Source organism: Cervus canadensis, chromosome 14 (assembly GCF_019320065.1).
Source record: "Cervus canadensis isolate Bull #8, Minnesota chromosome 14, ASM1932006v1, whole genome shotgun sequence".
NCBI classification, from domain to species: domain Eukaryota; kingdom Metazoa; phylum Chordata; class Mammalia; order Artiodactyla; family Cervidae; genus Cervus; species Cervus canadensis.
The window spans coordinates 8,133,110-8,156,088 of record NC_057399.1 but is presented as its reverse complement, the minus strand read 5'-3'; positions in this window follow the sequence as shown (position 1 = coordinate 8,156,088).

The window sequence follows — 22,979 nt, the reverse complement described above, 5'->3', positions numbered from 1 at the left end:
GTGTTAATTGACATTATTTTCTGTTCTCTATTATTTTTCTATTATTATTTGCTTTTTCTTCCCCTCACAATGACTTGTGGTTTTAAGTATATATCCTGGACAATGTCCTCAGTTTTTTTTTAAGTAATTAATTTATTTTAATTGGAGTCTTTACAACACTTTACAATATTGTGGTGATTCTTGCCAGACATCGGCAAGAATCAGTCACAGGTGTACCCTCCCTCCCCACCCCAACCCTTTGGGTTGTCCCAGAGCACCAGCTTAGAGAGAACTTCTTCATGCATCGAACTTGCTATTTAACAGATGAAGGAAACACAACTAGTGAGGATTTAATTACTGTGCTCAAAGTTACAGGAAAAATAGTTTCTGAAACATTGTTTATAGTCAAATGTTCTGTACATACGAGTTTACTAAAATGGAGATCATGTCATGAATAGCTTTTTAAAAACAATGTCTGCTTCATTCATTTTACATGCTATCATATGATTACATTATAGTGTGACTATTTTACTTCCTTTTTCTACTAGACTGTTTCACGACAGTTGTGCATTTTTACCTCTTACTAACACTGAGATTACATGCACACTACTATCAAAACATATTGTATAAAGTCTGCCCAGAAATGGAATGCAAATGTTTAATCAGGAAGTATTTCACCAGTGCTAAATTATCTATTTGTTTATAAAGGGAAAAAGTCATACTTATAAAAATAATATAAACATGATAAAATAACCAATAGCATGCTCTTCAAAGGGATCACTTTACTCAAGTTTCTAATTTACAGTCTTTCCTACCATTTCTTGTTTGTTAATGCATTGATGAAGCTGATACCTTGATCCAAGGTAATTGTCCTTTACGTGGTTTCATTTTTCCAGTGGTCATGTATGGATGTGAGAATTGCAGTATAAAGAAAGCTGAGCGCCAAAAAATTGATGCTTTTGAACTGTGGTGTTGGAGAGGACTCTTGAGAGTCCCTTGGACTGCAATGAGACCAAACTAGCCATCCTAATGGAAATCCGTCCTGAATATTCATTGGAAGGACTGATGCTGAAGCTGAAGCTTCAATACTTTGGCCACCTGATGTGAAGAACTGACTCATTGGAAAAGACCCTGATGCTGGGAAAGATTGAAGACAGGAGGAGAAGGGGATGACAGAGGATGAGATGGTTGGATGGCGTCACCGACTTGATGGACATGAGTTTAAGCAAGCTTTGGGAGTTGGTGATGGACAGGAAGGCCTGGCATGCTGCAGTCCATGGGGTCACAAAGAGTCGGACATGACTGAGCAACCGAACTGAACTGAACTGATTTTATATCTGAGAGCAAGTATTGATATTTTCATGCCTTCACTGAGTCTTCTCCTGACATCCAGCTTCACCTTGAAAGGGTTACATGAGCTCATTCCTCACTGTGTTAGTGATCACAGAGTATATGAAATAGTGACACGTCCATTGCAAAAGATTATCGGATGGTGCAAAGAGTTAGCAGTAGTCTCTTATGTCAAACCATTATCTATGTTTAAGGAGAAGGATTTCGCATCAAAATTAAGTTAGCACTCTGTCTTGACTAATTCTTCACACATCACCCTTCACTGTGGCAAGTGCTGACAGCGGAAGGTGCTCCTTTCCCCAGTAACTTGACTACTGAGTGAACACCTCTCTCTCGGGTGTCTTAAAATTTTACCTGCAGAGCAACAGGATGGCTGAAAAGTTGTCTCAGATCTACCAAAGCTCCACTAGCCAAGGAGTGCCATGCCACTTGCTCGCTGTGACTATTTTCCAGTAAAGGCAGAGAATTAATCTGCCAGCGCTGCTGTAATGAAAGACAACAGACTAAGTGACTTCAGCAACAGAAATTCATCGTCTCACAGTTCTGGAGGCTGGAGGCCTGAGATCCGGGTGTCAGTAGAGCTTGGCCCTTTTCGGGACCTGAGGGAGAATCTGTTCCAGACTTCTCTCCTAGTCCCTGCTGGTTTGCTGGAGGTCTGTGGTATTGCTTGACTTGTAGATGCCTCACTCTGATATCTGCCTTCATTTTCATGTGTGGGCATTTGCTTCTGTGTCCAAATTCCCTCTTTTTATGAGGACACAGTCATATTGGATTAGAGCTTCTCTTAATGACTGTCACCTTAACTGGATCAATTGCAAAGACCCCATTTCTAAATAAGGTCACTTCACAGGTGCTGAATTAGGATTTCAACATCTTTAAGGCAACATGGTTCAACCATTATAAGCAGTTTATTGATCTGATGTTCAATTTTGTCATATATTGGAAAGCCCTTCCTTGTTATGGTCTCGTTACTGTATCTACTCACCTTGTCAGTAAAATATGTTTCTCTTTTCCGGTCTTTTTTCTTCTTTAAAAGTTCTCATCAGTGACTTTATACAATTCTAAGAAACAGTTCTCTGTGTTAATCCTTATGACTGCCCCCTCCAGTATTCTTGCCTGGACAATCCCAAGGAGAGAGGAGCCTGGTGGACTACAGTCAACGGGGTTGCAAAGAGTCAGACACGACTGGGCAGGAGAGCACACAGACGCATTTGTTTCTCTTGATGGCATGATCTTCTTGCTTCTTTTTCTGACATTTCGTTTTCATAAACTTTCCATGCCTCCACATCAGACGCTGCCTCTTACCCTTGGCAGTTTGTTGTTTTGGGTCATCTCTTGGACTCAGCCATTATTTGAGTTTGGTAATATTCTAAACACACAAAAGCATCACAAACCGAGGGAAACTGGCAAAGCTTGGTGCTACAGAAAGCGTTCCCGTCAGAGCTGCTAAGTGCTTTGCTTCCCGATATATACCGCAGTTCTGTCGGCCAAGTGGGAAGCATTTTAAAGGCATGAGACGATTAATGTATGAACACACATGACATTCAGTACTCTCTGACATTTCTGCAGGAGAAGTTTGGCCGACTATTTTCTGTGCTCCACCCCGCAGCCATCCCACACGCGGCTTCAGCCAGTGAGAGAGGCCGTTGGGAACACGAGGGCAGGGGCCGGAGAGACTGGGGCCCGCACTCACTGTCTTCCGTCACCCTCCTTGGATGCAACCTTGGCAGCGAGTGGATTCTTCTGTAGCCACAGCTTCAGCTGGGCAAGGGTCTTCCGCGGCAGGCTACGGTCGAGCTTCGGGGCCTCCCCTGCCAGGCCCCTGCAGATCTGGGGTGGAGCCGTCCTCTTGTTTTCACTTCCCCCATCCCTGGGAGCCCATTTCCTCAGCGATCACTTTGAACCTGTCTCTGCCCCCATGAGCCCTTTGTTAAAAGTCCCTCAGTGAGCACTTGGTGTGGACACTCTGTCTCCATACGGATACGATAATCATTTAAATTTTAATCATCTTCCTTTTTCTATGAACCTTGGAAAGGCAACAAATAACAAAACACTGGCCTTTCTTTCAGACATGGGCCATTGTACACTTTGCTGGAAATTTTAAGTTCAGTCGTGAAGTTTTATCACCACAGAATGAAATGAGTGAGGCTTGCACTCAACATTTTTATTATGTTCCCCAATTCAATTACATTTATGATGCTATTTCTGCTTCAGAAAAATTTTCTTTATCAATTAATAAAAATTCCTCTAGGATTCACTTATTTGAAATATTGGTGCAATTTTCTCTGACTTTGTAAGAAAATGAAATCACTATTCTTTGAAGTGCTATCTAATACCAGCATTAATTATGTCCATGGGGGCTAGAGGTGGGGTGGTTTCAAAAAAGACGTCCATTTTGCAGTATTGTACATTATGTGCAAACATCGAGAGGAAGTTAGGCTGTTTAATATGTCACTTTACTGTTTTCTCTACTCTTTTTTAAATCACTGATGCATTCGGATGGCTCTGGGGGCAATTCAGTTCTCTATTTTCAACCCGTCAAAGGAAACTGCATAAAAGCTCTACCTCATTCAAATTGTTTAAAGGAGTTTCCAAATAGTGAATGTGACGTTGTCACTTCGATGACTCTGATATGTTACTATATACCTCATACCCTACTCCGTGCCTGGTTCACTTCAGGTAAATTGAAAGATATTATATTTGGTTATCTGGATATTTGGAGGAAAATTCTGTGCTATGAAACAAGGATAGCAGGGCAGGTAACCCAGAGGTGATGGATCGCTCAATGGTAACTGCTCTTGCGGCCGGGACCATTTGTTGTTGTTTAGTCCCTCAGTCGTGTCTGACTGTTTGCGACTCTGTGGACTGTAGCCCGCCAGGCTCCTCTGTCCATGGGATTCTCCAGGCAAGAATACCGGAGCGGGTTGCCATCTCCTTCTGCGGCTGTGACTACTGCTTCACTCACTTGGTCCCTGAAGCCTAACGCACCACCCACAGCTCCCCCACAGTTAATTCCCGTCCACACTACTTAAGCCTGGAGGTTTCGTGGATCCCTGGTGTTTTACCCCCTCGGGGCTGTCCGTTCCTCAATCAGCTGTCATAGGCTCCCAGAAGGCGCTGGAGGGACCTCAGGGCGGAGAGCATGAGGGATGTGACAGGGGACACCCTCATAGCCAGCGCTTGGCCACGCCGGCTGCAGTGTCTACCCGGGGGCTCCCAGATGCCTGTCCCAGGGCCGTGCAGGTCCGGGGCCCCTGGGGAATGAGAACAGGAAGGAGGATGTGATAGGTATTTTACAAAACCAAATTTGCTCAATTAAAAGGGCCAGCCTTAATTCTAGGATTATGCCTTTCTTACACCTTGCATTAAAATTCACCTTCCTTTAGGAAATAAAAGTCATAAAGAGAGTTTAATCTGCTATATTTTGCTTTTATTTAAAATATTTTAATGTATTTATTTGGCCAACAACAAAACTGTATCACAATTTTGGAACACCAAGGGTTTTGTTTGTTTACTGGCCTAATAGAAAACCTGAGGTCATTCCTGGGAGGCATCTGCAAACCCTAGGAGCTGACAGTAAAGCCAGCCCGGGTGGGGGCAGAGCAGGGTGTTTGAATCTGTCTCTGTGCATTCAACACAGGCGGCCTCACTAACTTTTCTGTGTTAGTGGGCAGAATGGCAGTGGTCCCTTCCCGTGGCCCTTGGCATACCGGTTCCATGTGGCTCACCAGGGCCCCTGGGGATGGTGAGTGACCCCCACACAGAGGCGCTGACCGTGGCGTCTCCTCCACCGTCCTCTCGGCATGTGGGGGCCAGTCTCAGGTGCCTGTCCACATGTACTTACAGACGACGCTGTCTGGTTGTAACCAAAGGGCTCTTGCAGAACGGACAAGGGGCTTAAATTTCCAGTTTCCTGCCAAGAACCGGCTGGCTGCAGAGGCCAGCAAAGCACTGGAGAGGAAGGGGTGGCAGCAAGGGGCGGCCGCGCTGATTGTGTTTGCTCCCCTACAGGTGTTTCAAGTTACTGGTGAAATCAGTGAATGATGAGGATTGGCAAAAATTAGATGTTGCCAAGAAAACCTCTGAAACATGGATTTACAAACATCCCAGAAACTACGAACTGTGGCTGAGGGACTGTCGTGCAGCAGGTACACGGCCAGAGTGGTTAGCAGCAGATCCTTTTCATCTGTGTCTAACAAGTACTTAGCATTTCTTTTTGTACATTGTACTGCGGCTTATATAACATATGCCTAAATAGATGTACATCTATGAGGGCGTCTTTTGTTTCTGAGATGATAAGCAATCAGTTTTGGAGATCCCTTCTAGAGAGAAGCACACAGATCTACTGACTCTTTGGTTGTGGAGATGAGAGAGATGCTTGTGTGTGTTGGACTCTTTGTGACCCCATGGACTAGCTCTCCAGACTCTTCTCTCCATGGAATTTTCCAGGCAAGAATACTGGAGTGGGGTGACATTTACTTCTCCAGGGGATCTTCCTGACCCAAGGATCTAACCCAGAGTTCTTGTGTCTCCTGCATTGGAAGGTAGATTCTTTACTACCAGTGCCAATAATTTAATATTGGTTCTGGAAAAGCCCCTAAAAGGAGCACCACCTCCAGCCCACAGGGGCTGTTATAGTGCAGAGCCCATTGCTGCCCTTAGAAGCATCACTGGAATCTTCCTGTTCCAGGACCTTTACTATGGGGCATACACACTACTCTGTACATCGAGGCTGGGAGCGTCATAGACGGAAACTAAATTCTGAAATCCACTGACGTGCCATCTCAGGCAGTGACACTTGGGAGTCTTCACCCTAACACACCTGGTGTTGGCGCGGGTCTGATTCACACCATCAGTGACAGTAACTCGCTGACTGTGAGCCAGGGGCTGAGGCAATATCAAGGCTGAACAGCCAGACCCTGTCCTGAGTCCTGTACATGACCTAAGATAATATCTGTGTGCCCAGGACGCAGGTGTGGAAACTGTCAGGCAAGGTGGGTGAGTGACTTGCCCTGAGTTGCCTACCTTGGGGGCCACAGGATTCAAACCTGTCTGACTGCTTGATTCCAGACCCTCTCTTGGTGTGTGAGCCCTGGGTAGGGGTGTGTGCGTGAAAGGCCTCCTGGTCCTGCAACCTCTACCCCGCTCCCAGCTCCTCTGAGTGCCCTACTTCATTCTTACACAGCAGAGCCCGCTGTGTCCCTGGGGGCCTCCAGGAGCAGAGCCTCCCCTGATCAGATGAGCTGTTATTTTCACCCACTAACAGGCGCTGTCCAGGCCTTCCTGCAGGAGCTGCCCAGGGCGAATTACCAGTCCCCAAGTGTCTTCCCAGGTAATCCCGAGTTTTCCGTGGAAGTGCTGAGGTTTTCTTATTACGGGGAGCACTTTAGCTCCAAATCTGAAAGAAACTCAATTTTTTATTCCTCAAGACAAGAAATCTCCAGTTGTATTTGTCAAATACATTAATGAACAAAGAGAAATAAGAGATTGCATTTCAACAGAACTCTTTGGTCAGCTGTTAATGCCATCCTTGAGAAAAGCCCTTGTGTGCAAATGAAAACAGTGTTAAGTGATGCCTTACCTCCTCTCCAGAAGAGAGTCATGAACATCCATACATGCGCCAATTCCAGGAAGTTGCTCTAAGTGAATGAAGGTTGAGAGGTTCTTTCTTGGAAAGGAAAAAGAGACACATTTCAATAAATCTGAAATCTGTAGCTTCACTTTAAAAAGGGACAGGGCATAGAGCAAAGTTTTCAAACATGTTTTCTGAACATCACAATCAGTCGAAATCAATTTCTGTGGAGGAGACTCAGTTGTTATTTTGCTGACTTCACACAGTACCCCTCCCTTGGTTTTCTTTTATTGCCTTTTTGAACTATTTTAAATAGGTGACCTCTGACTTTAGCTCAAGGATCTTCCCTCTGCTCTCCCCTTTCTCATACCTGCACATCTTTCTCTAGGATCAAAGTTGGGAAGGATTTTTGATTCACAAACAAAAATATTATATACTTTATATTCATCAATACTTCTCATTACATCCTTTGGACAAACTTGAGAGACAGACAGAGATAAGAACTACTTGGAATTTATGTTTGTGAAATGAAAAATTAAAGCAGAATTTATTATGTGTTCATGTATCTTATATTTACATATATTGCTATTTCCTTACATACTTATGCCTGTATTGTTCATTTTATTTTTGTAGTTAAATTTAGAGTTAAAGACCAATTTTTATCAATAGAGAAAAATTGAGCAAACGATTAGATTTTTAAAAAGCAAGGCTCATTTTATTTTCATTAGAAATATTAAGCATATAGTAGAGAATTAGAAAAAGTTTCTGTAATTCAAACGGCTAAGGCTACATGGTAATCACAGAACATGAGGTCCATTCAGTTCAGTTCAGTCAGTCGAGTTCGACTCTTTGTGACCCATGAATCGCAGCACGCCACGCCTCCCTGTCCATCACCAACTCCCGGAGTCCACCCAAACACATGTCCATCGAGTCAGTGATGCCATCCAGCCATCTCATTCTCTGTCATCCCCTTCTCCTCCTGCCCCCAATCCCTCCCAGCATCAGGGTCTTTTCCAATGAGTCAGCTCTTCCCATGAGGTGGCCAAAGTATTGGAGTTTCAGCTTCAGCATCAGTCCTTCCAATGAACACCCAGGACTGATCTCCTTTAGGATGGACTGGTTGGATCTCCTTGCAGTCCAAGGGACTATCGAGTCTTCTCCAACATCACAGTTCAAAAGCATCAATTCTTCTTTGCTCAGCTTTCTTCACAGTCCAACTCTCACATCCATACATGACCACTGGAAAAACCATAGCCTTGACTAGATGGACCTTTGTTAGCAAAGTTAATGTCTCTGCTTTTTAATATGCTGTCTAGGTTGGTCATAACTTTCCTTCCAAGGAGTAAACGTCTTTTAATTTCATGGCTTGCAGTCACCATCTGCAGTGATTTTGGAGCCCCCCAAAAAAGTCTGACACTGTTTCCACCATCTATTTGCCATGAAGTGATGGGACCAGATGCCATGATCTTAGTTTTCTGAATGTTGAGCTGTAAAGCCAACTTTTTCACTCTCCTCTTTCACTTTCATCAAGAGGCTTTTTAGTTCTTCTTTACTTTCTGCCATAAGGGTGGTGTCATCTGCATATCTGAGGTTATTGATACTTCATCTGGAAATCTTGATTCCAGCTTGTGCTTCATCCAGCCCAGTGTTTCTCATGATGTACTCTGCATATAAGTTAAATAAGCAGGGTGACAATATACTGCTTTGATGTACTCCTTTTCCTATTTGGAACCAGTCTGTTGTTCCATGTCTAGTTCTAACTGTTGCTTCTTGACCTGCATACAGGTTTCTCAAGAGACAAATTGGAAATGGTCAAACAGGACATGACAAGAGTGAACATCGACATTCTAGGAATCAGTGAACTAAGATGCACTGGAATGGGTGACTTTAACTCAGATGACCATTATATTTACTACTGTGGGCAGGAATCCCTTAGAAGAAATGGAGTAGCCATCATAGTCAACAAAAGAGTCTTTAAAGCAGTACTTGGATGCAATCTCAAAAACGACAGAATGATCTCTTTGTTTCCAAGGCAAATCATTCAATATCACAGTAATCCAAGTCTATGCCCTGACCAGTAACACTGAGGAAGCTGAAGTTGAACAGTTCTATGAAAACCTACAAGACCTTCTAGAACTAACACCCAAAAGAGATGTCCTTTTCATTATAGGGGACTGGAATGAAAAAGTAGGAAGTCAAGAAACACCTGGAGTAACAGGCAAATTTGGCCTTGGAGTACAGAATGAAGCAGGGCAAAGGCTAATAGAGTTCTGTCAAGCAAATGCACTGGTCATAGCAAACACCCTCTTCCAACAACACAAGAGAAGACTCTACACATGGACATCACCAGATGGTCGACACCAAAATCAGAATGATTATATTCTTTGCAGCCAAAGATGGAGAAGCTCAGAAAAAACAAGACCAGGAGTTGATTGGCTTGGATCAGGAACTCCTTATTGCCAAATTCAGACAGAAATTGAAGAAAGTGGAGAAAACCACTAGACCATTCAAGTGTGACCTAAATCAAATCCCTTATGACTATACAGTGGAAGTGAGAAATAGATTTAAGGGACTAGATCTGATAGAGAGCCTGATTAATTAGGGATGGAGGTGACATTGTACAGGAGACAGGAATCAAGACCATCCCCAAGAAAAAGAAATGCAAAAAGGCATAATGGTTGTCTGAGGAGGCCTTACAAATAGCTATGAAAATAAGGGAAGTGAAAAGCAAAGGAGAAAAGGAAAGATATTCCCATTTGAATGCAGAGCTCCAAAGAGTAGCAAGGAGAGATAAGAAAGCCTTCCTCAGTGATCAGTGCAAAGAAATAGAGGAAAAAAATAGAATGGGAAAGACTAGAGATCTCTCCAAGAAAATTAGAGATACCAAGGGAACATTTCAGGCAAAGATGGGTTCGATAAATGACAGAAATGGTATGGACTTAACAGAAGCAGAAGATATTAAGAAGAGGTGGCAAGAATACACAGAAGAACTGTACAAAAAAGATCTTCACGACCCAGATAAGCACGATGGTGTGATCACTCACCTAGAGCCAGACATCTGGAATGTGCTGTCAAGTGGGCCTTAGAAAGCATCACTACTAACAAAGCTAGTGGAGGTGATGGAATTCCAGTTGAGCTATTTCAAATCCTGAAAGATGATGCTGAGAAAGTGCTGCACTCAATATGCCAGCAAATTTGGAAAACTCAGCAGTGGTCACAGGATTGGAAAATGTCAGTTTTCATTCCAATCCCTAAGAAAGGCAATGCCAAAGAATGCTCAAACTACCACACAATTGCACTCATCTCACACGCTAGTAAAGTAATGCTCAAAATTCTCCAAGTCAGGTTTCACCAATACGTGAACCGTGAATTTTCAGATGTTTAAGTTGGATTTAGAAAAGGCAGAGGAACCAGAGATCAAATTGCCAACATCCGCTGGATCATCAAAAAAGCAAGAGTTCCAGAAAAAACATCTATTTATTGACTTTATTGACTATGCCAAAGCCTTTGACTGTGTGGATCACAATAAACTGTGGAAAATTCTGAAGGAGATGGGAATTCCAGACCACCTGACCTGTGTCTTTTTTTTTCCATTTATTTTTATTAGTTGAAGGTTAATTACTTTACAGTATTGTAGTGGTTTTTGCCATACATTGACATGAATCAGCCATGGATTTACGTGTGTTCCCCATTCCAATTCTCCCTCCCGCCTCCCTCCCCATCCCATCCCTCTGGGTCTTCCCAGTGCACCAGCCCTGAGCACCCGTCTCATGCATCCAACCTGGGCTGGTGATCTGTTTCACCCTTGATAGTATACTTGTTTCACTGCTATTCTCTCAGAACATCCCACCCTGGCCTTCTCCCACAGAGGCCCAAAGTCTGTTCTGTACATCTGTGTCTCTTTTTCTGTTTTGCATATAGGGTTATTGTTACCATCTTTTTAAACTCCATATATATGCATTAGTATACTGTATTGCTGACCTGCCTCTTGAGAAACCTGTATGCAGGTCAGGAAGAAACAGTTAGAACTAGACATGGAACAACAGACTGGTTCCAAATAGGAAAAGGAGTATGCCAAGGCTGTATATTGTCACCCTGCTTATTTAACTTACATGCAGAGTACATCATGAGAAACGCTGGGATGGAGGAAGCACAAGCTGGAATCAAGATTGCCAGGAGAAATATCAATAACCTCAGATATGCAGATGACACCACCCTTATGGCAGAAAGTGAAGAGGAACTAAAAAGCCTCTTGATGAAAGTGAAAGAGGAGAGTGAAAAAGTTGGCTTAAGCTCAACATTCAGAAAACTAAGATCATGGCATCGGTCCCATCACTCCATGGGAAATAGAAGGGGAAAACAGTGTCAGACTTTATTTTTGGGGCTCCAAAATCACTGCAGATGGTGACTGCAGCCATGAAATTAAAAGACGTTTACTCCTGGAAGGAAAGTTATGACCAACCTGACAGCATATTAAAAAGCAGAGACATTGCTTTGCCTACAAAGGTCCATCTAGTCAAGGCTATGTTTTTTTCCAGTGGTCATGTATGGATGTGAGAGTTGGACTGTGAAAGCTGAGTGCTTGAAGAATTATGTTTTTGAACTATGGGTTGGACAAGACTCTTGAGGCCCCTTTGGACTGCAAGGAGATCCAACCAGTCCATCCTAAAGGAGATCAGTCCTGGGTGTTCATTGGAAGGACTGATGCTGAAGCTGAAACTCCGATACTTTGGCCACCTCATGGGAAGAGCTGACTCATTGGAAAAGACCCTGATGCTGGGAGGGACTGGGGGCAGGAGGAGAGGGGACGACAGAGGATGAGATGGCTGGATGGCATCACCAACTCGATGGACATGAGTTTGAGTAAACTCTGGGAGTTGGTGATGGACAGGGAGGCCTGGCGTGCTGCGGTTCATGGGGTCGCAAAGAGTCGGACACGACTGAGCGACTGGACTGAACTGAACCGTGATATTGAATGGTTTGCCTTGGAAACTAGCAGAGATCATTCTGTCGTTCTTGAGTAACACTTTTCCATTTATATAAAGATAACAAGTTGCAGGATATAAAATAACATTTGTGCTGTTTATTCAAACAAATGAAAATAACATTTGGGTTTACAAGACCTTCACTAACCTAACAGTAAAGAATTCTAACATCAAGAAGTTTGCACCCACCAGCCACACTCCCTCCCCTTTTGGTATACAAGAAGACTGAACTCTGACTGGGGAAGATGGTTCTCTAGCAAGGTAGTCTGCAGTCTTCTTGGTTTGCTGGCCTTCCAGATAAAGCCTTTATTCTTTGCCACAACAACTCTTCTCCCAACAGACTGGCTTGTCACCTGGCAAGCAGCATGAGCTTAGACTTGGTAACAAGTGCTCTCTCAACCTTGGGACTAAAGGTGTTTCCCTGCTGACTTAACGTGGCCCAGCTCGAGAGAGAGGAGGAGATGGCAACCACCTGAGTGCTGCCCATTCATGGGGAACTGTGAGGATCGACCAGGAGATGCTTCCCAGGACAATGCCCTGTGAGTGTGAGGCCCCTGGAAATGACATAAAATGCCCACAAGAGAAAGTCTGCTCTCAACCTCTGACAAGTGCAGGTGGTACCATGGGGGGCTTCCAGCAGAGCCCTGGAGGTAACACAAGCCTTTCTTGCTCTTTTACCCTTCTTTCCTTCCCTCCTTCCCCTTGCTGGATGAGGAGAGGTCAGAATTCAGGATGAGTAATCTAGGGAGCAGCTGAGCCTAGCGGACAGGGCTGGGAAGAAGAGGAAGCAACTCCAAGGGCAAATGGAGAAGCTGAGGTGCTCCTGGCCCAGCTCTGCACTGCAGCATCTCCATCTAAGGCGGGCTCTTCTCCTGGAGGACAGGAGCTGCCTTGCATTGAATCGCAACATGGCATTTTGACTGTTACTCTGGCCTGTGTGATTTAATTACTGAAATCAGACTTCCTCTTGTTACTGAAAATAACTAGAGGGCCCCTGGATTTCAGCTGAGACCTGGGGGTTCAGCACCACGGAGCATGTACGAACAGGTGGAGAGAACAGTTGGTTTTGAAGTACCCAGGGAGTCCAGCTTGTTCAAAGTGAAAGAAGCAATGGCTTTGGGATTGCAGAAAGAGTCATTTAAAATAAACCTATTTGATATTTAGTATTTGGATATCTACTAAATAATGTGTGGCAAAAAAAAGATTTGAAAATTATTTGAAAGAATATTCAATTTATTTTTCTCAGACAAGGTTTAAAATTTTTAATATGTATAACACAGTAGCTTTTGTGATAGAAAATTTTTGTCATTTAATTCTATAAAAATAGTTAATCGTGTATACTTTAACAAATAACAAGTAACTTGGTAATAATAATACAAACAACAAAAGTAACAAAATGATTCAATACTAGCCATGCAGTGTTTTAATATTCTAACTCATTTTCCCTTCACTGCAACTCTGTTAACTTCGAGCTCCATTTACCAAATGAAGGAAATAAATTTGGAGGCTCTGAGTGACTTGCCCAAGTCATAGAACTGGTAGGTGAAAAGTTTATCTCACTCCAGGGACCATTCTCTGCAAAATAAATTTACACAGTCAATGAAATATTTATTGACATTGGAAATAGGCATGTGATGTGTCACCAGCATAAAATTGTGGCAGGAATGAAAGGAAAAGAGGGTGGTCTTGCTTCTGAAGTTTAAGGGCAGCGCGTGGCTGGGAGAGGTCTGTTTGGTTGCAGTGTCGATTGGAAACAAAGAGCAGAGATTGTGAAGCCACATGGAGCGGTTGTAGTGAGAGCAATTTCAGGATTCAGAGGAGAAAAGAAGAGCTGCAGACATCATTACAGTGAGTGAGGGCGAGGAACTGGAAAGCACAGAAATGCTTCAAGTCAGAGAGCTGTGTCCCCCAGGTTTGCCACGAAAGAGAGGGCGTGTCCCACATCTTCATCTGCTGGGTCTGGCACGGCATGATGTTGCAGCCACCTGAAAGTTATTTTCCGAGGTGCCACATGCATTTCTGTGGTTCCGTGTGTCTGTGGAGACCACGGATTGCTTATCCCTGGAGAAATGGCTCTACCGGTCACCACGGTGTGTGGACACAGCCTGACTACAGGCTCAGGGACGCTGCCACAGTCAGTCTGGGTGATGGAGACGTGCTGCGCTAAGTCACTTCAGCTGGGTCCACTCCGGGCAACTCTATGGATGTAGCCCGCCAGGCTGCTCTGTCCATGGGGACAGAGGGTTGCCCTGCCCTCCTCCAGGGGATCTTCCAGAAGTAATACGGCCTTATGCCTTCTTGGGAAATGCAACTGTCCGCATGGATGGAGACCAGAGGCGCAGTGATAAAGACGGACCCTGTTCCAGGAATAGTTAGGAATCCGACGGATCTCAGAAAGGCAGTGTCAGCTTTGCAGCTGCTGGATCATGCAGACCTTGATGTTCCCTGCTGTGTCCATGGTGTGAGTATGGCAGAAAGTGTAACTGGATATGTGCGCGAACAATGCCAACACACTTCTGTGGGAGCTCTATATAAAGTAAAAGTGGACACAGCATTTTAACCTATCGAGGGGAGCGCCTCAGAATTAACATTGTAGATGACTACTTTTTGTATTTCTTTTCTTGTTTATCCACTTGGAAAAAAAAGTTACCCCCTGGAGTATTAAGAACTCATCACATAATTGCACCCTCAGCTTTTTTTTTTCCCTAGAATTTCGGGTTCATTATAATCAGTGTGAGAACTGTTTTAAATACACTTCAATTCAAACCAGACTGACAATAGATCCTGAATATCATGGGGACAATCTTTTATCTGCAGATTAAAAACCACTTCATTTTCAGCAAAATGGTTTCATGTGAAAAATGCCAAAAGCAAAGGACTTACTTTTGTTACTTTCTCCATTATCTTATTTTTTCCATTTGGTATATATAAATGGGGAAAAGTTTACAGATTTTCTGTAGGTGAATCTTGTTAACAATAAACACATGACCATAAAGCCTGACAATACTGACCATATTTTTATAATAGAGTCCCCTTGATTGTCTCATTCAGGGTAAAAGTGCAAGTTTATGCCATGAACATTGGACACACAACTCATTTGAGGTAACGTTGCTTTAATGCACATTGCTCATTGCAGTTTTGCACAGTTTATTAAACTATGCACTGCTTCTGAGGGACAATCACAGTCACATGTTATTGCAATAAACTATTATGGACGTTTGTCTACGCTTTCAGTTTTAAGTTTGTTCAACTTAAATTCAAAGGACTGAACAATTATCAGTATAATACTGTTAAGACAGTCAACTTGAAAAGAAAATACTACACTTTGTAAAGCATTTCCTGTGTGGAATTTTCCCTACTTGTTATGCTTATGAAACTTATCTGCATAACTTTTACTACAAAAAAAGTACCACCCTATAGAATACTACAGGATGCCACAACTGTATTCTATCATGTTGTGATTCAATGAGATTGTAAGTAAGGTAGAAAATTAGTTATAAATTTGTAAATTATGGAAAGTACAAGAAGGAAATTTTTGTTGAAATAAGTTGGCCAAAAGAGTCCTCACATCAGTTCTGCTTTTCTTAGAGGAGGGGCTGTCATCTGATGGATAATCTCACTTACCAATGATAAATGCATGACAGCTATCATTAAGGTAAATATTAACAAGGCAAGGAAACCTAGTTGCTTAGGAGCCGTGAGAAACATATATGTAACATCACTAAAATGCTCCTTTTGGAAAGGGCTTGGTATACATGTGAGGATTTTGATGACTGATGTACACTTTGTGTATGTTCATGTACACTTTGATTATTTATATACACTTTCTTCCATTCAGATGTGAAGACACCCTTCTGGTCATTTTATTAGGCCATGTGTATACATTAGGCATAGATTAAATGATACCTTTCGTAAGATTCCACAGAATTTGAAGCAAAGTGTCCTTTTATAGCCCTATAATGAATATAATATAGAACCTGTCCTCATCTTGGAGATTGTACATTTTAAAAGATTTAAGAAATGAATCCTAAATAGTTCATCAGCTTAAACTATGGTTCCTGGACATTAGGATTTTATCGTGTTTTAGAAATTTGCATAATAACATTTGAGGGCATTGCCACATTTTGAGAAAACAAATAAGTATATTTCTTGCCAGAGGACAAAAGAGGAATATTGGCAGATATATGATTCATTTGAAAAGTTTTTGCATAATTTTAGCCTGTTCCATTTAAAAATAAAACAAACCCAAGCCTGACACTAGCTGTTATGTACAAAACGCTGTGTTAGCTGCACAGCCCCCTGGCGAGGTGAGACTCTACACACCTTGTTGGTTTATTTTATTCCTAGAGCCCATCTGCTGCTGTCCTTTGCCCTTGTTTCCAAAGTAAAGAAATCTGCATCTTGAGTTCAGATCTGGTCACCCAGGAAAGAAAAAAAAAAAATGATATTGGCACCATCTGACTGGAAGATGGTGAAGACTGAAGTGGGACAAATAAGATGCTTGCACTGGAGTTTGGAAGCATTCTACTCACGGTTAAAATTTGTGATTCTCTAAGCCATGGGACAGAGCTCAAGCTAATGAAGACCTGTGGAAGAAAGACCTTTGCAGGTCTGCACGTGGAACATCGTGAATCTTCTGTTCAGAGGCAATGGTTACAAAAGGACAAAAGGCATGAGCATGTCCCCAAGCAGAGAACCCCATTTAGGGCAATGCTGAGGGTGTCTGGATGTCTGGAGCTCTGTCCTAAATGGTGCCCATTTGGGGCAATGCTGAGGGTGTCTGGATGTCTGGAGCTCTGTCCTAAATGGTGCCCATTTGGGGCAATGCTGAGGGTGTCTGGATGTCTGGAGCTCTGTCCTAAATGGTGCCCACTTAGGGCAATGCTGAGGGTGTCTGGATGTCTGGAGTTCCGTCCTAAATGGTGCCCACTTAGGGCAATGCTGAGGGTGTCTGGATGTCTGGAGCTCTGCGAGTGGGGGTCAGGGCTGGGCACCATCCCTGGTCCTTCTCCTGTACTGCCTGTTTGTTACCTGACATCAGACCCCCATGAAGGACGGGTCAGCGGGCTGGTACTCAGATCCTAAGGATCACCTGGGGAGGTGTGTGTGGGGGAGGTCTCAGGAGAGGTCTCTGTGGGATGCGCTGAGCGGTCTCTGGGTGAGATTTCTCAGAGTGGGCGTGTGGGAGGTCCCCGTGCAGGATCAGTGTGGGCGTCTGTGGGGACTCTTGGTGGAGGACACCCATCGCTGGCCTTTCTGCCCAGGAAGGCAGGAAAAGGATCAGGGCCAGGCTCCTTCCGTCAGGGACCCTCCGTGTCACTCCTCCCAGCAGGCGTCCTGGGGGTCAGCAGCCCTCACCCCCAGCATTCACCTCGTGGTGTCTCTGAGCGGACCTGCAGCAGCCGGGCCCAGGGTCCCTGCTCTCTGCACCCTCCTCCTGAGCTCTGGAGGCCACTCTGTGACCTGGGTCCCAGCCCTCCCCTCAGGCCCTGGCTGAGCCCCCACGACTGTGCCCACCGTGGGGGATGCAGCCCGGAGGCAGGACTGCTCCCGGGAGGAACCACAGCACAGGCGGGCAGTGCCCCCTGCCCCCACCCCTGGCCTGGTCCCACATGTGGGGTCCTGACAGGCCCGGAGGCGGGGCCAACCCTGCTGCTCCTGGATCGGGGACCCCCAGGAGCAGGTCTCTCCACCATGGGAGTGACTGTGACGCAGAGCCCCAAATCGCATTAGGGAATGGCTCCTGTCCCCCACTTCCCCGTGTGGACGGGCCCCGGGGAGAAAGCTGACGGCTCCCTCATTCTCCACAGGTGACTTCCCACCCGCTGCGTGACACACCCTGTCTGCAGGCCTCTTCCCTCTTGGGCTCTGGGATGAGAGAGGCTGAGAGCAGGTGAGCCTTGCTATGACCCCTGCGGTCCCTGGGCCTGTGGAGTCCCACCTGTCCCCTGGGAGCCTCCTTGGGCCACACGTGTAGGTAGAGGTCACGGACCACGAGTCTGGCCCGAGCTCCCCGTCGTGTGAAATCTGATTGTTTACACTGTGGAGAAGTGAAGCTTCCCTGCTCGGAGGCTCCGTCGCCTCTGGCAGCCTGGCCCTCTGTCAGGGGGTCCAGGGGTTCCCTCTGTCTGGGCTCCAGGAGCTGGAGCAGAGGGGGGACTCTGAGGCGGGCCCCTGCCTTCTTTCCTCTGGGCCTGTAGATGGTGGGACCCTAGGGGCTCCTGGGTCACTGCTCCATCTGTGGGCACCTCTGCCCCGTGCCTCCTTCCCCGCATCCCACCCTAGGGGCGCAGCGTCCCCCCCTCAGACCATGACTGACTTCACACACAGCCATGCCCCTTGCCCGTTCACCCAGGGCAGGTGGGCGCCATGAGCAGGCTGTCCTCGCCTCTGGGGCAGGGCTGAACTGGCCCTCGGGGGCCTCCATGCTCCCCACACCCTCGGAGCTGGGGTGTGTGATCCTCATCCTCAACTCTGCTCCAGAGCAGGAGAAAGACAGAGGGAGGGTGATACTCCTGGCTCACCTCAACTCAGCTCCTGCTGGGAGAGGAGGGGCTTCCAGGGCAGCATCATCTAATCGCACCATGACATGGGGACAAGATTTCTCCCTCCTCTGGACTCGGGACACACTGCCCCTAAAATCCTCTCCTTATTCTGACTTGAGAACTTGTCTCTGACACTTTCTGAGCCAGAGGGGAATTTCAGCCTCTGCTAATCCCTCTCCTACAGCCCCACAAGTTCGAAGTAGAGAGAGCAGAAGACAGAGCCAGATCCTGAAATGAGAGGTCATTAGGTTTAGTTCACTGTGACAAGTCTTGAATGCCATTGCTTGTTTCTGTAACGCTGGTATTATGGAAACTGAGATGTATTGAGGGAATTGGGGTGAGGGTGAGAATTCCACACTGAGGTAAACCTCCTTCCATGGCCCTGTTCCATCTGGAAGTCAAAGCAGGCACCTGGAAAGAGTGGACCCTGATCCCTTCCCTCCCCCCAAACAGGGCACAGACAAAAGTCACCACGTCTCATAAGAAAAAGTATCTATTTCAGGAAACAAGAGAATGTGTGATAGGAAGTAGTCATTAGCACAAAGAGGATGTGCTAATAAGAGAAAAACATGTTTTTATCTGCATGGTATACATTTTTCTCTCGGAAAAGGCTTTTCCTACTAGGAAAGCTGTGACAAGCATGTTCTGATTGAGAAGAGGCATATTTCTGAAGAAGACAGTGCCTTGGACAGTGGAGGGGACTGCTTGGGACCCTTGTCATTCTTGATCCATGCTGGCAGGCTCTGCCCGGACGGGGACCTGGCTCCCCGGGTGGGAAGGGCCGCGTGCTGTCCCTGGGCCTGGTCCACTTACTCTACGTAGGACACCTGTGGCCCGTGGGCGTAGCTTGCTGCTGGTGGGCTGTTTGTCTGATCACTCTCCTTTGTCCTTGATAGGAGAGAAACCTATGGTGGCGGTAAGGTGGACCTAATGGGGCCTGGAGTTCTACTTTGTACCAGTTTAATTCTGAGGCGTGCGGTCCACAGTGAAGCGCCATCTTCTCCTCTAAGATCTGTCCAACAGCTGTCATGAGAGCCTGAGCCTCAGCAGCCTTGCTGTCTGTAATCAGACGACTTTTGACAGTTCTGTGGCTCTGGGCAGTGTCTGCTGCAGGCTTGCATTTTTGCAGGGGCTCTTCCGGTCTTTTGCCTTTACTGGGGCAAACCCACTGCAGAAAGTGCTTAATCCTCTCTCTGAAGTGGTTTTCTGAAGAAACCTGTCTCTTCTTCAGGTGGGATTTGCTTTGTAGGGACTCTGCTGATTGCTTTTTCTGGCCAGGGTGGCTCATCCTGCGGGCCTGGTAGAACCTCCGCACCACAAACCCTTTTCTCTGCTGTCCTAGTTTGGGCCTCCTATTAGCCTCTCTCGCATCAGTGGAGACGAACTTCCTTCGCTGACTCTTATGTTGGGGCTGCCTTCTCAGGGCCACCTGCTGTCCCTGGCTGCCCCCTCCACTCGACGTAACATCATCGAGTATCTGGGGATTGGATGATTCTCTACTGGACAGGGTCTCAAAACAGGACAGAGATGCCTGAGAAGCCAAGGTGCTTGCAGCAGTGAATGTACCTGAGTGAGTCTTTGAGAAGCCGCTCAGTGGCACAGTCTTGAAGGCGCACACAGGTGGGCTGGCTCAAGGCCAGCTGGTCTGTGAACCCTTGGAACTCAAGCTTACAAAACTGTTCATCAACGTCTACATCTTCTGGATTTGAGTCAACAAACTTTGTGTTCAAGTAAGGATTTGTATTGGACCTTAGAAACTGTGATTTCCTCATATCAATATTGATGATTTGGGACTTGGTTAGTAGACTTGGTTCAAAATTATCTTTCCTAGCAGGGTCTCCCTCCACAGCCTCTTGTTCTCTGCAAGATGGGGAACATTCATTGAGGTCCATGACTGTCTCACTAGAGCAAGACCCTGGGGTGGTCCACCCCCCGGATTCCTCTTGTGGCACGTTCTTGGCCATTGCTGGACTTGGACTGGACTCCAGGCTGCCTCTGTCAGCCTCCATGACAGACTCACTGTACCAAATTCTGCCCACAGAGTTGTATGTGGTGTCCTGAGAAGGTGGCTTGACTTCCTGTCCAGTCAGAGGTGCCTTTGAGGGTTTCTGCATCTTTCCAGGTGGGGGTCCTTCCAGAGCCTGCCAGGTTTCCTCACTCACCCATGAAGGGGCAATGAGGGGCCTCTCCAGGTGGGGAACTGCCTCTGTTCTTGTTACTTTCTTTCCTTGATGGGGCTGAGGATGTTTTCCCGAGTCCTTGGTTAGCTGGGCTTTTGGGTGGTCCCCAGTGTCACTGGTGGCCTTCAAGGTGGATCTTGGAAGGCGTGTGCAGGAAGCATTTTTCAACTCTAAGTTAAATATAAACTTGAAGACCTTGAGGAGTAGGACCCATCTGTGCCTCACCCGAATCTTTAATACAGAAGCTTCCAGCTCCTGCTGAATATAAGGACTGACAACAAGAGACTCATGGGAGGTGTTCATAGAGGCTTCCCCATCCTGAGAAGAACCTGTGTTTTCTGTTCCTGTAGGAGCATTTGACTCTCCAGGAAGGCCTAAGAAATGGTTGGCAGCAAGTCTTGAACAATGGACATTCACAGGGATTTGACCCTCACAGATCTGCTATGCCTTCTTGCTTATAAGGGCTCCCAAGACTTTTTCTGGATGCTTCCTGCCTGGGCTCAGCTCTCTTTCTGACTGAGGTTTTGCTATTAAAACCTTCACTGGGTGGTTTGCTGATGTCATGTATAGAACTTTATGGGCTCCCCCCCACGCTCTGCCCTACATCAGGGCACAGGTCTGTCCCTGGTAGGATTTGTGCTGGGCACTTGGACCTCATCTTCTGTGCACCCTGGCTCCTTCTGCCTTGACCTGCAGAGGGACTTGAGGGCCCCTCCCTGCCCTGTGCCTGACATGGCCTTGGTTATTGATCCTGAAGCTGCATCCGTTTTTGAGAAGCTTGGATTCTACAGGGCAGGCTGCTCTCTTGTTCCATGAACCTTTTGGAAATGTGGTGCTCCAATTTCTCCCAAACCTCAGGGCTGATCAAATCCCCAGGAAAGATGGAGACAGAGCTGTGGGGCTGGGAAGACCTGCTTTCCTGGGGAAGGTTGGGAATAACCTGGCTAAACACTTGCTGAGATTTTTTAACCAAAGAGGGTAAAGTTCTCCCACTTTCTACTTGCTTTTTCAAAAAGTGATGTTCTAGGGTATGAATTGCTTTGGGATGAAAGATTATGCCTTATTTTGGACTATAGGGCCAGATACATCATGGTACCTAGTCTGTGGTTCAGAGGAAGATGGTTCGATTGGGAAAGAGTATATAAGATGGGTAGTGGTCTCTAACTGAGCCCAAAGTCGTGCTTGACCTTGGGGCATGGTTGGAGTAAAGGGTTGGGGCTGCATCTGGGCCTTCATGTGAGCCCAAAGTGGTGGTGACTGACGTTGGGCCTTTGTTATTGTCAAGGGTAGGGGTTGGACCCTGGTCTGTGTATGAGCCTGAGGTTGTGGTTGAGAGTGAGGCATGGATGGATTCAAGGCTTGAGGTCGGGCCTGGGTCTACATATGAGCATGAGACGGTGGTGGCTGAAAATGAAGCATGGTCATATCCAAGGGTTGGAGTTGGGCCTGGGTCTCCATGTGAGCCTGAGATGGTGGTTGAAAGTGAGTCATCATTGGAGACAAGGGTTTGGATTGAGCCTGGGTCTCCACCTGAACCTGTGGTCGTGGTTGATGTCAGGGCATGGTCGGAGTCAAGAGTAGGGGTGGAGCCTGGGTCTCCATGTGAGCCCCAGATAGTGAGTAAAACTGGAACATGGTTGAAGTCAAGGGTCGGGGTTGGGCCTGGGTCTCCATGTGACCCAGAGGTGGTGGCTGCAACTGGGGCATGGTGGGAGTCAAGGATTGAGGTTGAGCCTGGGCCCACAGGGTGGGTCAAGTGCTTGGCCAATGACAGTTGTGAAGTTACTTTAGCTGGAATATGGAATGGTTTGGCTTTAGAGCGTTCATTAAATAAGACAGGGCATAACTCTAGAGCTGAGCCAGGTACTGTGACAGCAGCTACGAGAGACTCACTGTGCAGAAAGGGGAGACCCCAGAAGAGCTGGCTGCATGTCTTCTATAGATGGCCCCCCAAAGTGTCAGGATATCGGGGCTTCTTGGGACCAAGCAGCTGTTCTGGTTTGCCTTTTATGTTCTAGAAGTGTCGGTGACCCAAGGCGTCCCACTTGTCACCCAGCAACTTGATCCTTTTCCCCAAAGAATTCGGGAGGTAGCCTGCCTCCTCCTCCTTTTCATTCTCCTTCCAAGACTTCAGTTCTACTCTCTTGGTGATTAGTATCTCCAGCAGCTTCTGGACATCCGGGTTGACAAACGAGAGGGTACTGGCCTCTATCTGCCCGTTTTTGGGGTGTCCCCAAAATGAGGCCTCTGGTGGATGGCAGGGGAGGTGCTTTTGGTGGGACTCAAAGTTTGTCATGGTAGAGAGACTCCAAGATTTGGCAGCCCCATGCCACCAAGACAGGGCTGAAAAGGGACAGCTTGAGCGGAC